General features: G+C 40.6%; 1 long non-coding RNA gene across 1 annotated transcript; it reads right to left on the bottom strand.

Annotated features, from left to right (window-relative positions):
- Nucleotides 1-358: 358 nt before the first annotated feature.
- On the bottom strand, nucleotides 359-5,925 carry LOC310895878. The gene is made up of 3 exons (XR_014581019.1): nucleotides 5,326-5,925; nucleotides 4,795-4,946; nucleotides 359-1,966 (listed from the first exon to the last, which is right to left on the bottom strand). It is a non-coding gene; the product is annotated as an uncharacterized lncRNA (long non-coding RNA).
- Nucleotides 5,926-14,690: the final 8,765 nt, after the last annotated feature.

The raw sequence follows: 14,690 nt of genomic DNA, 5'->3' as shown, positions 1-14,690 counted from the left end.
TTCTGCAATATTTTTGCTGTTTTAAGAGTTTGGAGTATTTAATAGGAGCAAGCTGGTCTGGATCCATGGCCAACAGGTTCACAATCATCCATGGGAGGAGGACCCAGTTTGCTGCACTGGTTTGGCATAAGAATGTTGGCCACCATGAGGCTGCAGCGGGTGGGCATAACCTTCCCATGGGAGGACACATCTATTGGGAAACCTTAGCATGGGACCTACAGTCACCAAACACATTTTTTCCCCAAGAGAAGCTAACCAGGCAATGTAACCCTACTGTTCACATTCCAGGTAGCATGGAGCATTTCCTGCATCAGAACTGTGGCACAGTCTCTAGGCATACCTTCAAATAAAATAAATAAATAAATAAATAAATAATGTCAGACCAGTAAATATAACCGTATTTATTTTAACAATATCCTCTTCTTTGTGATGCACCATTTTCCATTCCCTCCTTGCTCCTTCAAGAAAGAGCCTTGGAAAACATGTTTTTGAGCTGCCTATGTGTGAGGAGCTTATTAAATTAGTCTGCTCCTTTTGGTATATATATAAAAAAAATAGATTAAAACTCAAGTCATTTCATGGTCTGAAAAGAGTGTCAATAAAAGTGAAATAATGTTTGTACAGTTTACTAAAGCAGGTTAACCTTTCTAAGAGCACAGCAAATGCTTTGTGGAAAAAGAAATTACATTCACGTGTCCTTTTGGCTTCACAGCAGTAGTTTTGTAATATATCATGAAAGAGCTGCAAATACACGTATTGAATTGCAAGTATGCTGATCGTCGTTGCCCTGTGGCAGGTTGAAGAAACTCGGCAGTCAAAGAACACAGCAGAAGTGTCGGAGAGATCAGTTGCCGTGTCAGTTTTGACATCTGTTTTGGAGGAATTGTGCCTGTCTCTGAACCAGTGTGATCCTCAGTGTACAGTAGCATTCGAAGTGTTAGCTCGTCCATGCTGCACTGAGTAGACCAATGCTTTGAAGTCTCATAAGCTGCTCGAGATATTTTAGCAATATATAAGCCCGTTTCCTTTCACGGAGGATTCCAGGCGAGGCTGTGGGAGAGTGAAATTTCTTCTGGAAGATTACACCCATTGCTATATTAAGTGGCAGAAAATCTTCCAGTCATTGTAGCCTTTGCAAATGATGATCTGAAGGCTGAGTGATTGTGCTCCGGTTCTTTCTTTCTTTGTGTGGCTGAAGCTCAGGAAGCGTCTTCATCTGAAACAAAATGACTGTGGCTGTAGGAAAGCAAAGCCACTCACATGAAAGAGCCTAGAAATGCGCCTGTCTGAAATGGAAGAGGCAGAGTAATGTGGTACAGTACGGGGAATGCAGTTTAATCGCTTGCCTTCACACATTTGTTCTGTTCAGCATAATAGCTTATTGTAATCTAAAAAATTAGTTAATTATGAATGTATTTTTTCCTTTCTGTTAATTTTAGAGACTTTCAGAATTAGAATTCTTAAACCAAACTCATTTAATGTACAAAAAGACAGAATTGCTGCTAATTAAAGATAACAGTAAACCAAACAAAAAACAATCACATGCTGTACTGAATATGATTATGACAGCCACTGTATTGTATACTGTGAGATATATATTCCATGGCTGATGAAAAAATATGTTTTGCCTTCTCTGACATTGCATTTTTTTCCTCTGCTCAGGTAGTATTTATCCATTTTTTAAATACTGTTATCCTGCAGGCAACAAACCTTTTCATAGTTTGGCTCCCATCCCCTGTTATGATACAGCATTTTTGTCTTACGTGTTGCTCTGCGAGCAACAGAGGGGAAGTATACTCTGCCAGTAAGAGATTCACAGGCAACAGAGACAATTCTTCTATTGACACTGTCTATTTGAACAGCTGTGGATGGTCCATCGATGAACTTTGCTAACAGAGAACACCATACAGCTTTCTTCATTATTCTTCTTCATAGTTTTTTTCATCCTCCAAATTTATTTCCGTTACTGATGATTATTCGCAGACAACAATGGAGTGGAGATAGTTAATAAGAAAGGCATAAAACAAAACAGTTATTTAAGTTTGGAAACATGCTAATTCAATCAAGTTGAGAGAGTTTATTAGGCATTGAATTAACTGATTAACATCTGAGCTTGTGCATGTCTGAAGAATCGGTTCAGTGGTATCCAGCTCCCTGTCTCAATGATATGCAGAGACACATATTATCTTGGCATCAAATTAGATGCCAGCTTAAATCTGCTACCTGAATTCAAGCTACCCTTCAAGAAAATCTGAGGATATATGACTAGATGCTCAATAAGACAAAGCCTCAACGTCTGTTGTTATAGCTGATGACACTGATAGTGACTGGCCTGAACTTACTCTAGGGAATACATCATTAACCTCAAAGCCCAAGCATAAGCTTCCTTTACTCCATGTAAATTAATTGAGAATCTAGAGAGTCATTTAAGAAGTAGTCAAGAGGGTCTAATTTTGTCTCAGACGTGACCCTCATTTATGAGGTTGTGGATATACGCTCAAACCAGCCTAATGTGAACAGTCACACTGAAGTGAGAATATTTGGAGAGTCAGTGACCTTCATATTTCAGACCATTGCTACTAGCACAGAAATAAAATAACAGAACAGGGATACAGGTCTTCTCTTGGGAGACTTGGAAATGTTTTAGGATATACTGACTGCTGGCAGATGTTAACTAAGCCGGAAAGATAAACATAGTCTTCCCATGGTTCTGTTCGTAGACACTGTTTATCTGTCTAGCTCACTGTAGCTAAACCAGTGCAAGAGCCAAAGCTGTGCTATCGGACATATAAGTGCTTCTGCATAAGGAATATGTGTTCTCTTTTAAAAAGCAAAGCTACTCCTATTCTTATAATGGAGTCCATATGTAATGGCCTCAGGCCTTGATCCAAAAGTTTAGGAGTATGAAAATGGAGTGTAACCTTCTCTTGCCAATTTTGCTCACTGTCAGGGCTTCTTGAACTGTCAGAAGGGGACAGAAACCCATTACTCATGAGAACCAGGCCCATTATATTTAACAGCACAGGTGAATATTATAAATTTATTCAAGAATGAATAAAGCAGACAAAAAAAAAAAAACTAAGCAATAATTAGATTTGGAATATATCACTCATCTCCCATATCAAGAACCGTATGATTAAAAATGAGTTTATATATTTCAGTTTTCCCTGCATGAAAGGGTCATCCAGTCTATTTTTATCTCCAATTGTTCTTGGCAATCCACACTAATCTGGGAATGCTCCGGTCCAAAACCCTCCAGTAAATGCACTCATTAGAAACATAGCAATACAGCATAAATTGGCAGAAAATGGTTACAACTTCCAAAAGGTGAAATCCCACAATATACCCAAACACTTTGGCAGCTGGGGGCAAATGTAAATATAGGTAGGGGGTCTCTGTTACTTACAAACATGAAAGTGGTATAATCTAACTCCTGTTTGTTGCTTGTTTTATTCTGGTGTATGCTCTCACTCCATTGGAACAGAAGTCCTGCCTTTCCAAAATGAGTGTCTAAAATCTTTGAAAATTAGTTGGGACGGCTCTTTACTTTGTAGATATAACTTTGTTTTTGTAACTTCTTTAATCACCATGATACAAAAGCCACAGATTCAGAAACATGTGCAGTACCATTTGTACCAGATGTCCCAGGTCACTTCTGTTTACATTAAAGAACCAAAAAATAAAACCAAAAAGCAGTGATGATTTCATTCACATTTCTCAGCATGTGTGACTCAGAACTAGGGACATTGCTAACAAACAAACAAACAAACAGCAACAAAATACAAAATGTAGATTATTACTAAACCCTAAGGGCTAATTTTTCCTCAGTAAAGGTTCACTGGCATGACTGTGCCCCTGGTCTTCTGTTGCTCAAAACAACAGCATGCTAGTTCTCCAGTAGGAGCTGCTCAGGAAGTATGGGGCTGGGACAGCATTTCCACATTGAGATTTCTTCTTGCATTTACTTTCAAGTCAAGCACTAACAGGCATTTTTTTTTATTATTATTATTTTATTATTTTTTTTACTTACATGAGCTAACACAGCTTTCTATGTTTTTATAGGTTTAAAAGAATTTTGTTTTGTTTTGTTTTTTAAAAAAGCAATGTAATAAAAGCTTCTTTTACAAAATGTATATTTACAACAGACATGCCTGCAATTCTGACTATGAAAAGTCATTAAAAGAGTATTTTCTATTTTTCATCAAAGGATTTATTCTGTGCTCTTGACAGTCCTTTAGGCATGATCTTCTTCAGCATTTCCCGTTACAAACAATTATTTTATTATGTCAGACTAATACCCTAGAGTACCTTCAAAACAGGGGTTTCCCTGGGCACAGGGACTGTTGGTGCTGCGAGGAGCTAATGATTTCATTAAGGAAGAACAATCAAGGATGCAGGTTTGATGTCGTTTGCAATGCTGAGGGCAGTGCTGGGGAGCCCAGCTGTGCAGGCATGGGCACCAGTGTGCAGTGCTTGCTGCTGAGGAGGGATGCTCCTGGCATGCAGAAATGCTGATCTGCTGGTCGTAGGGTTGCAAGGGTGGGCAGTGCAAAGTGTGATGGACCCAGAACAGTGGCAGGTTTTCTTCTCTGTTTCATTTCTTTCATTTTCCCCTCAGATCAACCAGTATCTCCCTTCTCTTGATTAACATTAAACTAGGTATAAAGTGATCTTAACATTAGTTCAGCAGAAACCTGAGCTGGGGCCTCAGTGTGTTTCAGTGAAGTTCATTCATATTCATTTCCCTCTCTTTGTTTTGTTTTTGTTAACGTGACAGTCACAAAATGCACCCACCTTTCCTCCACATTTAGCTGTAATCATTCTTCATGCAAGGCGAGAACTGTCCCACAGGTCTTTCTTCTCCACATGAGATGCCCCTCAGCATGGACATGCTGAGCATGGACAAGGGGAGCTGAAGCATAGGCTTTCTCTAACAGTGCCTGTTGCTGACCAGAAATGGCAAGATGAGATTGATGTTGGTGTCAGGAATAGACAGCGTATACTTTCAATGTTTCAAAAATGAGAGGATATGAGGGCACTATTTAGGCTATTTGCCCTCTGATCACCCATATGCCTTCTTACACCCCATCTTCCTAGTCCCCAAGAGGGCTGAATGAGTGCTATGGCTTTTAAGCAGGAAAGGAAATGAAAAAACCTTAGATGCAGTAGGATCAGAGGCCACCTGAAGTGTTACCCCTTCAGCACCTAACTGCCAAAAATAATGGCCCAAATAGCCCCCTCCCCCCCACCCCCCACCCCTTTTAAGCTTTACCTAGGAAGAAAAAAACAAACAAACAAACAAAAAAAACCCCTCAGTCTCTCCACCTTGCCAAAGCAGAGGGTACTGTTATCTTCAGCTTTGACATGCACACTCCCAAATCCTGAGGGTGGAGCCTTGGCTTCAGATCTCATGGGAGAGTGTGAAAATGCCAAGTGGAGAAGAAAGGTTGGGGTCAGGGCAAGGGAGATGTATGCTGTCCCTGTTCAAGTACACAGACGGTTATTAGGGAAAAGAAAAAAAAAAAAAAGCAACTTGGGAGCGTATTGATGTTTTCATGGAGTGTCCCACGGGAGGTAGAGCCACAGCTGCTGTGTCAGGTGAAAGCCTGTCTGGATTGCATTTGCTCTGCCACCTGTTGCAAATGTGAAATTATATTGCCTGTTGCAGAACCACAGACAGATTTTAATAGCAAACAAATAAGCAAGGGCATGGTTGCAGTTCTGTTGGCTCTGTTTTGACCAACTGCAGCTCCAAAATAAAGAATGCCCATGGGAGGAGAAAGTACCTAAAACATGGCAAGGGACTGTTGAGCAAAACTGAAGAAAAAATACAGATAAACAATAAAGAAATACATAGCTAAATAAATAAATACTCTACTTTCCATCTTTCTTGCTAGCAAAGAAACATATCTGAACTCATTTTAGTCCAGAGGACTGCAGTTTATTTCTAGACATTGAAATTTACACAGAAACCAACAGGTTTTTCTGTCTAAATAAAGTATGGGAGAAAAGCTGCAAGGCATACGGTAGCCTTAGAAATCTTACATGCACGTTACAGAGAAGATGGGAGAAAAACAGCTACTAATGCCTAACACGTCGCTGAATAATCCACTCCGTTGCCATGATAGCTGCTGGTACCTTGAAAGAAATCATGCTTGTGTGAATGTGGCATGATGAATGACAAAAATAACCTTGGATCCTCTAAGAGCTGTAGAAAGAACTAATCAATCATGCTGTGTTTCATTCTTTTTAAGCAACTATTGTTGCTGATAACAGGTAAGTAAATAGAATTTATTCTCCCAGTGGAAGAAAGCTGAATTAGTTGCCTGATGATAAGCTTCCATACTGCGAACAAATTGACTGTTTGCAGATACTTTAAGCTCGAGGGTATGTGCATGGTCAGAGGTATTCTTTTTTTTTGGTGAAAGAGTGCACTGGGTTTTAAGGACTGGCTAGCTGATGAAGCTCATCCATCACAGATTCACACCCTGCCTTCTGGTGCCTCCCTGCCTTACAGACCTGGCTGGGTGCTTTCCATCTGGGGAGGCGCTGCCTGAACAGGTACTGAGGAAGAGGCTTCATAAATGTAGGGGCCAAACCCTTTTGTGCAGTCCAGTGCTGTGGATGCTGGAAAAAAACCTCTGTCTAGGATCTTGGCAAGCGCCCACGTGTGAAGTGAATCAGTTTGGGTGGTGGAAACAGAGCTTCGGTGCTCACACACAGGTGACTGACTGAGTTAAGTGTGAGTGTGTGGGCTGGGTGAGTCTTTCTCTTGGCTCGTGTACTGCCCAGGTTTAACAGCAGGTGTAAAGTCACTCATTATTAAGGCCAAAAAATTTTCAAGGAAACAAACAGCAATAGAGATCAAAAGGCCACCTTAATTCTTCCTCCAGGGAGAAGGCTGCTAGAGATGCTCATCCCTTATAGGCCAGATAATCCACATAGAGTAAATAATGTCTGAAATACACAGCAAAAATAAAGCAGAGATGTGGCTGTTTGGAAATTCAGAAATCTCTGTAGGAACTGTCACTATAAGAATTTTATGAATGATTGGTTGCTAGTCAATTCATTCCTCCCTTCTGCTCCTCCTCACATAGTTCTCCAGTTAACCTACTACAGCTCAATAAATACATTTAATTGCTGTAAAGCAGAAAAAAATGCCTGCTACAGAAATATGCTTTACAAACACTGCAGAAATCATTAAGTGTCACTGCCTGAGCTATATCCACCTCATGTGTTGAATCAGGCAAAGGTCTTGCGGATAAAATATTACATGGTCATTTAATTAAAGATAGTCTCACAGTGAGCACAAGCAGAGGGAGTGTACTGAGTCCCCGTTAATTCTGGATGTATTCCTAAATTTTGAGTGCTTTTTCTTTTCTTTCTTTCTTTTCTTTTCTTTCCTTTCCTTTCCTTTCCTTTCCTTTCCTTTCCTTTCCTTTCCTTTCCTTTCCTTTCCTTTCCTTTCCTTTCCTTTCCTTTCCTTTCCTTTCCTTTCCTTTCCTTTCCTTTCCTTTCCTTTCCTTTCCTTTCCTTTCCTTTCCTTTCCTTTCCTTTCCTTTCCTTTCCTTTCCTTTCCTTTCCTTTCCTTTCCTTTCCTTTCCTTTCCTTTCTTTCCTTTCTTTCCTTTCTTTCCTTTCTTTCTTTCTTTTCTTTTCTTTTCTTTTCTTTTCTTTTCTTTTCTTTTCTTTTCTTTTCTTTTCTTTTCTTTTCTTTTCTTTTCTTTTCTTTTCTTCTCTTTTCTTCTCTTTTCTTCTCTTTTCTTCTCTTTTCTTCTCTTTTCTTCTCTTTTCTTCTCTTTTCCTTTCTTCTCTTTTCCTTTCTTCTCTTTTCCTTTCTTCTCTTTTCCTTTCTTCTCTTTTCCTTTCTTCTCTTTTCCTTTTTCTCTTTTCCTTTCCTTTCTTCTCTTTTCCTTTCTTCTCTTTTCCTTTCCTTTCCTTTCCTTTCCTTTCCTTTCCTTTCCTTTCCTTTCCTTTCCTTTCCTTTCCTTTCCTTTCCTTTCCTTTCCTTTCCTTTCCTTTCCTTCCCTTCCCTTCCCTTCCCTTCCCTTCCCTTCCCTTCCCTTCCCTTCCCTTCCCTTCCCTTCCCTTCCCTTCCCTTCCCTTCCCTTCCCTTCCCTTCCCTTCCCTTCCCTTCCCTTCCCTTCCCTTCCCTTCCCTTCCCTTCCCTTCCCTTCCCTTCCCTTCCCTTCCCTTCCCTTCCCTTCCCTTCCCTTCCCTTCCCTTCCCTTCCCTTCCCTTCCCTTCCCTTCCCTTCCCTTCCCTTCCCTTCCCTTCCCTTCCCTTCCCTTCCCTTCCCTTCCCTTCCCTTCCCTTCCCTTCCCTTCCCTTCCCTTCCCTTCCCTTCCCTTCCCTTCCCTTCCCTTCCCTTCTCCTCTCCTCTCCTCTCCTCTCCTCTCCTCTCCTCTCCTCTCCTCTCCTCTCCTCTCCTCTCCTCTCCTCTCCTCTCCTCTCCTCTCCTCTCCTCTCCTCTCCTCTCCTCTCCTCTCCTCTCCTCTCCCCTCCCCTCCCCTCCCCTCCCCTCCCCTCCCCTCCTCTCCTCTCCTCTCCTCTCCTCTCCTCTCTTTTTTTTTTTTTTCCTTCTCTCTCATTTGGTCTTGTTTTGGAGGACTTTATTATTTCTTAAAAAACTGGACATGCATCATTTGAACCTCAGTGTTAAGACAACATTATTTTTATCCCCACAAGTACAACATGCATCTTTGCTTTCTGATCTCTTTTGCTACTGGAGCAGTGGGGGGTAGTGCCAGACTGTAAGCCAGCTGTTTGGCAATGAGGGAAGGTGAGATTCACACATTGGTATTGGATTTCTTAGATATTGACTGACAGCATAAGGGTAGAGATGCTCCTGAGATCAGCCAGGCTTCTGGAGGGCAGCAGTGATTACAGACCAGCTGTCTCTGTGCTCTCTTTCAACTTCCCATTGCTTTAAAGGAAAGTTTATTATAGGTCTTTAATAAAAACCTTTATTATTTGGTCTTTTACCTCTATCCTCCTCCTTCACTGATCCCTGCATCCCAACCTTTATCCCGTATGTGCCTGGGTGATGGGATCGCTTTTCCCACAGCTTGCACTTGCCCACAGCAGCAGTGGGTAAGCCAGCCACAGGCAGCACTTCAGAGGATGAGCTGCCTTCCCCAAAGTCCTGCTGAGGATGGCCAAACTGAAATCATCCATTTATATTGTGGGCCACAGGAACCACTAATATCACAGTCAGTTTCCCTGCCAAAAGGAGGAAAGAAGAGAATGATGATAATATTTCTGAGAATGGACGGGGCAAAATATTCTTTCCCAATCCCGTCCAAAAATAGCTGTTCTGTTACAAGAACACCAGGGGGGAACTCAGCTGGCAGAAGACACATGGATAACTTCCCTGCCCTTACTTAAACAGTCAGCAAAACTGGCTGGAGACAGTCAGTCTGTGCCATCCTGGGTGCCGCTGTCTGCTCTGCCTGCTGTTGTGAACCTCTTACAGGCAGGGGACAAAAGTCCTGGAGAGGTAGTAAAGGCATGAGTTTGCTTGGCTCTTCCTACAACCTTTCTGCAAATAAAATGTTTTCTGCTCAAATCTCCAGCGTATCTTCTAAGATGTTTAGATGACCCTTCCTTCTAAACCTATGGTAGGTTTCACGGCCATATTTGCAGACCAGTATTTGCAGAGATAATAATTTCTGGGGCTATCTCGGTAGCGGAGCTCTGAACTTGGCTGAAAGCAGGCCTTTTGTGATTCCCATCCTCACAGAGCCACATAATGCTACAGAACTGCGATCCAGAAGCTAAGCTGTTATTAAAAACAAAATAAAACTCACATATAAATAGAATATAAACCAGGTCATTGTTGCCAATCAGAGTTTGCAGACAGTCTGAAATAATAGCTCTGAGCAATATATAAATTGTTCCCATTCTTCTCAATGTGGTGCTAACTAGGAAATCTAATTATCACAATTTAAATGTCAGCATCATTAAATATTTTGTTACTGAATACTCCGGCAGAAACTAATGTGCTCTTACTACATTCCTAAACCACCTCCCACAATTTTCATTGTGTGCCAGACGTACCACCTGTCCTCTGCTCAGACACCAAAACCTACAGATTCCTCCCCAAAATTCCCAGGTTATAAGGTTACTCGGGTAAGTCTCAGTCCAGCAGCCTGGGACACATCTTGAAAAGGAACAGTTCAGGAGAAGGTAGATGAAATTTAGTGCTGAAATAAGTAGCACAAGGAATATGTTGCAGACACTAACATTCATTTCATTCAATATAATACCTATTTTAATATTCAGTTTAATACAATAAGATGTTCCTGATTGAATTTATCTGGATCTGCCATGGCATTTCAGACAGTTTCATTCTAGTTTATGGAGGGGCTGTTAACAAAGATGTTAGCTACAAATATAATGCAAGACATAAAGGTAAATATTTGTCAGAAAAATAGTAGGCAGTAGCTGTCAGTTCCCCAGTGTAAGCACTTTTCCCTGACTGTCACGTATGCTGTGTCAGAGGCCATATTCCACCTGGAGCAAATGGCCTGTTAAAATCCAGCAAATAACCTTGTGATTTATTTCACCATCCACTCAAAGCTTTTTTAAGCTGAGGCTAAGAAGCCCTCCTTGAAACACTTGAATCAATTGGTCCTTTCAAATAAAGATTGAACTTTCAGACTTTTGATCAACAGGAATAATAAACTTACATACTTTCAGTTACAGATATACAAGCTGAAAATTGCATTGAACAATCTCCTAGAAGGCAATACTACATGGAGGGCTAGTAAGAAAAGACGTAGTATCTATTTTTATCCTTGATGACAGTTGTTATCCATAGGCTAAAGCAATGTTACAAAGCCCTGAAACATAAGAACTTGTATTACCATGATTATGCAACTGAAGTAAAGGAAAGCTTGAGAGCATGACAGATGGGCAGCTGGAGAATAGGCTAACAAGCAGGAGGCCTGAGGTCCATCAAAAGACTAGCAGAAGTTAAGATATGACTAGAAATGCCACCAGAAGTGTTGTGGGAAGAGGGATAGGAAAAGCAGGAAATGCCCATATACAGTAAAGATACATGGCATAAACAGAACTTCTGGGGCTGGTGCCTGATGCGTGGACAAAACTATTGATCAAAGCGTGCCCACTGTATACGTGACAGAAGTTTGGAGACATTAAGTACAAGAGACAGGTTTGTGCAAAAGGGCCTAGCATAACTTCCAGATGCTGAATAGCCGGATTCCCCTGCAAACACTGTGGTCTGTAGTGCATGGCCCTGGGAGGGAGCAGCCAAGGCTGATCAAGGCTAATCAAGGAAGGGCATGGACACCTAACTTCGGGTGCTGGCAGAGGAAGGTGCCCATATTCTGAACTGCAACCCACAGAATCCATAACCCGGTGTCCATTCCCATGGGGCCACTGGCAGCCACCACGGGGAGAACACTTGGTGAGCCGTCACTTCTTGGAGCATTTGTAAGGACCATGAAACAATAAAGTATTTTACGGGATTTATCTTTAAAAGTTGCAGTTTGAGGTTAAGACTAGGAGCTGGAGTTATGATCCTGAACAGAAAGGCTCTACCTGAATTCCTCACTGCAAAATAAATTTAATGTAAATTTCACTAGGCAGTCTGCAGAGAATTGGGTAGTCAATGACGTTTCCAGACTGATACTCCAGTGTTTCTTGCATCAGTAGAGGTATAAACACCTGCCCCAGGAACCACATGGATGGTACAAAGTGAACATCCAACATTCAACCTGATTTACTTTCATATGTTCAGGTGAGACCCATGTTAGTGAAATATATGCCTGAATGATGATGTCGTCTAGGACAGGGAAATAAAAGAGCTTTTTGTGTCAAGGCAGGAGTACATGCCGCAATCTCTTTCTCCGTTTAACAATATCACTGCTGTCAAAATCAAATTGAATGCTTTGTAGTTTCAATTCAGGAAACACAAGTTTCTTCTCAGAATCGTCTCTAGGTGAGATTAAAATTCAAATCGGGATTCCCTTTAAAATGGAGGCCAGCACAGTCTGTGTAGTTGTGCCAGACTTTACCAGCTTGCCAATTTGCTTGAGATGGGGAAAGCATAGTTTGGACGAGTACCCACACTGTGCTCAAAATAGATGCTATTTGTGCTTTTGGAAATAACTAATCAATAAGCACTTTAATAGAGAGACTGTATTTCCCATCAGTGTCATCCCTCTATAAAAATGGCATACTGCATTTCAGAACTTCTCTTGTTACATCCTCCATAGAGGCCCTTTATTCACTTAGGCTTATCAGATCAAGATGTCTTTTTCTGATGTTAGTGACTCCTAAGCAAGAAGTATAGCGTGGGCTACCGGTTACTTTGGACTACCTCCAAGGGCTAATTGAGAGCTCTTTGGACGCAGCTTTTCCATGACTTTTGGAACAACAAACTAGTGAAAATAAGGATCAATAGACAGGCCACTGAGCCTGAAGATCCCGAAGTTCACAGACTTGGTGAGGAACCATGTAATAACAATTCAAATCAGAACTGCTTTAGGTTTCTAATGATATTTTGTTCTCGCTCTTTCTTCTGATCTCTCTCCAGCCTGCCAGTGCTCAGAGCTGAGAGCATGTGTGGTCTCACCACAGACATCCAGAAAGAGAGAATAAGTGGCCTGTTCCTTGGCATGATTAAAGAAAACATGCTTGTAAAATAAATACAAATTAACTGGGATGTGAACATTGTCACTGGGATGGAAAACGAACCTTGAATTTTAAAGTAGTATTTAAAAGTCTACCAAGCCATAGAGGAATAAATTAGAAAAATAACCAGATATCCTGCAGAGGGCCAGATCTGTTTTGCATCAGCCTACTAGAGCTCTCCAGGGAAGAAAAGTCTCCAGAGGTGAGGGGAATCTTAGCTCCCAGAGCCAGTCTGCAGTGGGGTCTGGAGCTGATCTGTGGCTCTCACAGGATGGTGCTGTCTGGGAGTACAGTATTCCTGGTTTTCCAAGTAAGTAACACTTTATTGTGTACCATGCTGCAAATAGTTTTGCTGTTCTGATCTTACCAGACTGTAAACTATTCTCTTTTTTACTCCTGGGGGATCTCACAAAGGAGAATTATAAACAAAAAAATCACCCCCCTCTCTTTGTTCCTGTGTCCTCTGACTCTTCAGTGAAGTTCTTCTCCTGTGAAGAAGAGGCCTGAACTGGAGCTCAATCAGTGAGCTGAGTTGAATAAATGCATTTCGATGAGCCTGGACCTCAGAAGTCCTCAGCAGTGGAAAGTGCAGTGCTGTAGATCTACCGAAGCAATTAAAAACTACATCCAAGTTTCTCAGTACTGGTATATTTGACCTAAATTAAAGGTAATTTATTTGGCATCATCCCCCCCCACAAAGAAAACAAGCTAATGGCTTAGAATTTGATAAGTGATATCCATGGAAACATTTCTCATTTTTGAATAATGTTTTCCTCCATAAAAAGAGTATGAAATCAATGGTAGAGGTCTTTGCTAAAGTAAAAAGGGTTTGGAGACTTTGAAAAGTCCTTCACTAAGCTCAAAGAGTTTGCATAAGAAATACGAGATGTTTACACTTTGCAAACTATTTTCATTGAAAGTATGAGAAGTTTTTTAACCAAGAAGGTATGTTATCTGCTGTAGGTTTTGTTCTAATAACGTATTTCTTCTTGCAAATGGTTAACTCATCAAAACATACAATTAATGAGCTTTTTTTTCCTCTCCTACCTATGTACATTATTTTAAATTGACTTTGTTCAGCAACTTAAAAAGGGATTTCTTCAGTTGCCAGATTTTCTTTCTTTCCAAGAGAATAAACATATATATATACAAAATAGATACAAAATATAAATCATATTTGCAAAACTGTTTAAAATACTTTGTTTGTTTGTTTCGTTTTTTTTGCTTAGTAGTAGAAATCAGAGGAATTAGGGTGGCAACTGCATCATTTATTTTGCAAGGATCCAAAAACGCTGGCCGGATAGTAGCTGAGTCATATTTACCTCTCTTAGGTGCCAACCTGATAGCTGAAGCCACTTGGAGATAACTGCAGGCTCTGAAGTTACCCTGAGGCCAAAAGGGCTTTGCAGTGCAGTGCAAAAGGTCCATTTACAAGACTTCAATTGATTGAGATAGACTTTAGCAAAATGAAAGGCTGAAGTCTATCTTTAGATGGAAAGATGAGGAATTTCAATGGCTATTTGTTAGACTTTTAAATAACTTTGATTTTCAAAAACCTTGTGTTTCTGTTTCCGGACAGTACAAAACTTCACTGGTGGAAATTTTTATGGAAACATCATTCTTTAATAACCATTGCCCAATATTCATAGAAAGCCATTTGGAAAAAATAAACAGTAGCATTTGTAACAGCTAAAGAAGAGAAACCTATCATGTACCTAACAGAAACCTATCATGGTATTTGCCTAAACAGCTAGCAATGAGAATTCAGATGTATTTTCTTCATATGACTCATTCATTTTTATTTCATATCAAATGCTATTTTATTATCATTTTTGCAAGGTGGAATTAATCTAGGCTAGTGAGAATGATCCCATTTCTATTTCTATTCGGAAAATATATTTAGATAAGAACCAAACATTGGAGTCATCGCCATTCTGGTAAGAGTTACCCAGATACACTCTTTGCTTATTAACTAGAGAAGATAGAGTTTTCAATTTTGCTGGAAGTGCACACAGTGTTTGAAAACATTGC

The sequence above is a fragment of the Anser anser genome (genome assembly GCF_964211835.1).
Source record: "Anser anser genome assembly, chromosome: 2".
Taxonomy (NCBI): domain Eukaryota; kingdom Metazoa; phylum Chordata; class Aves; order Anseriformes; family Anatidae; genus Anser; species Anser anser.
This window is presented reverse-complemented; position numbering and strand designations above follow the sequence as displayed.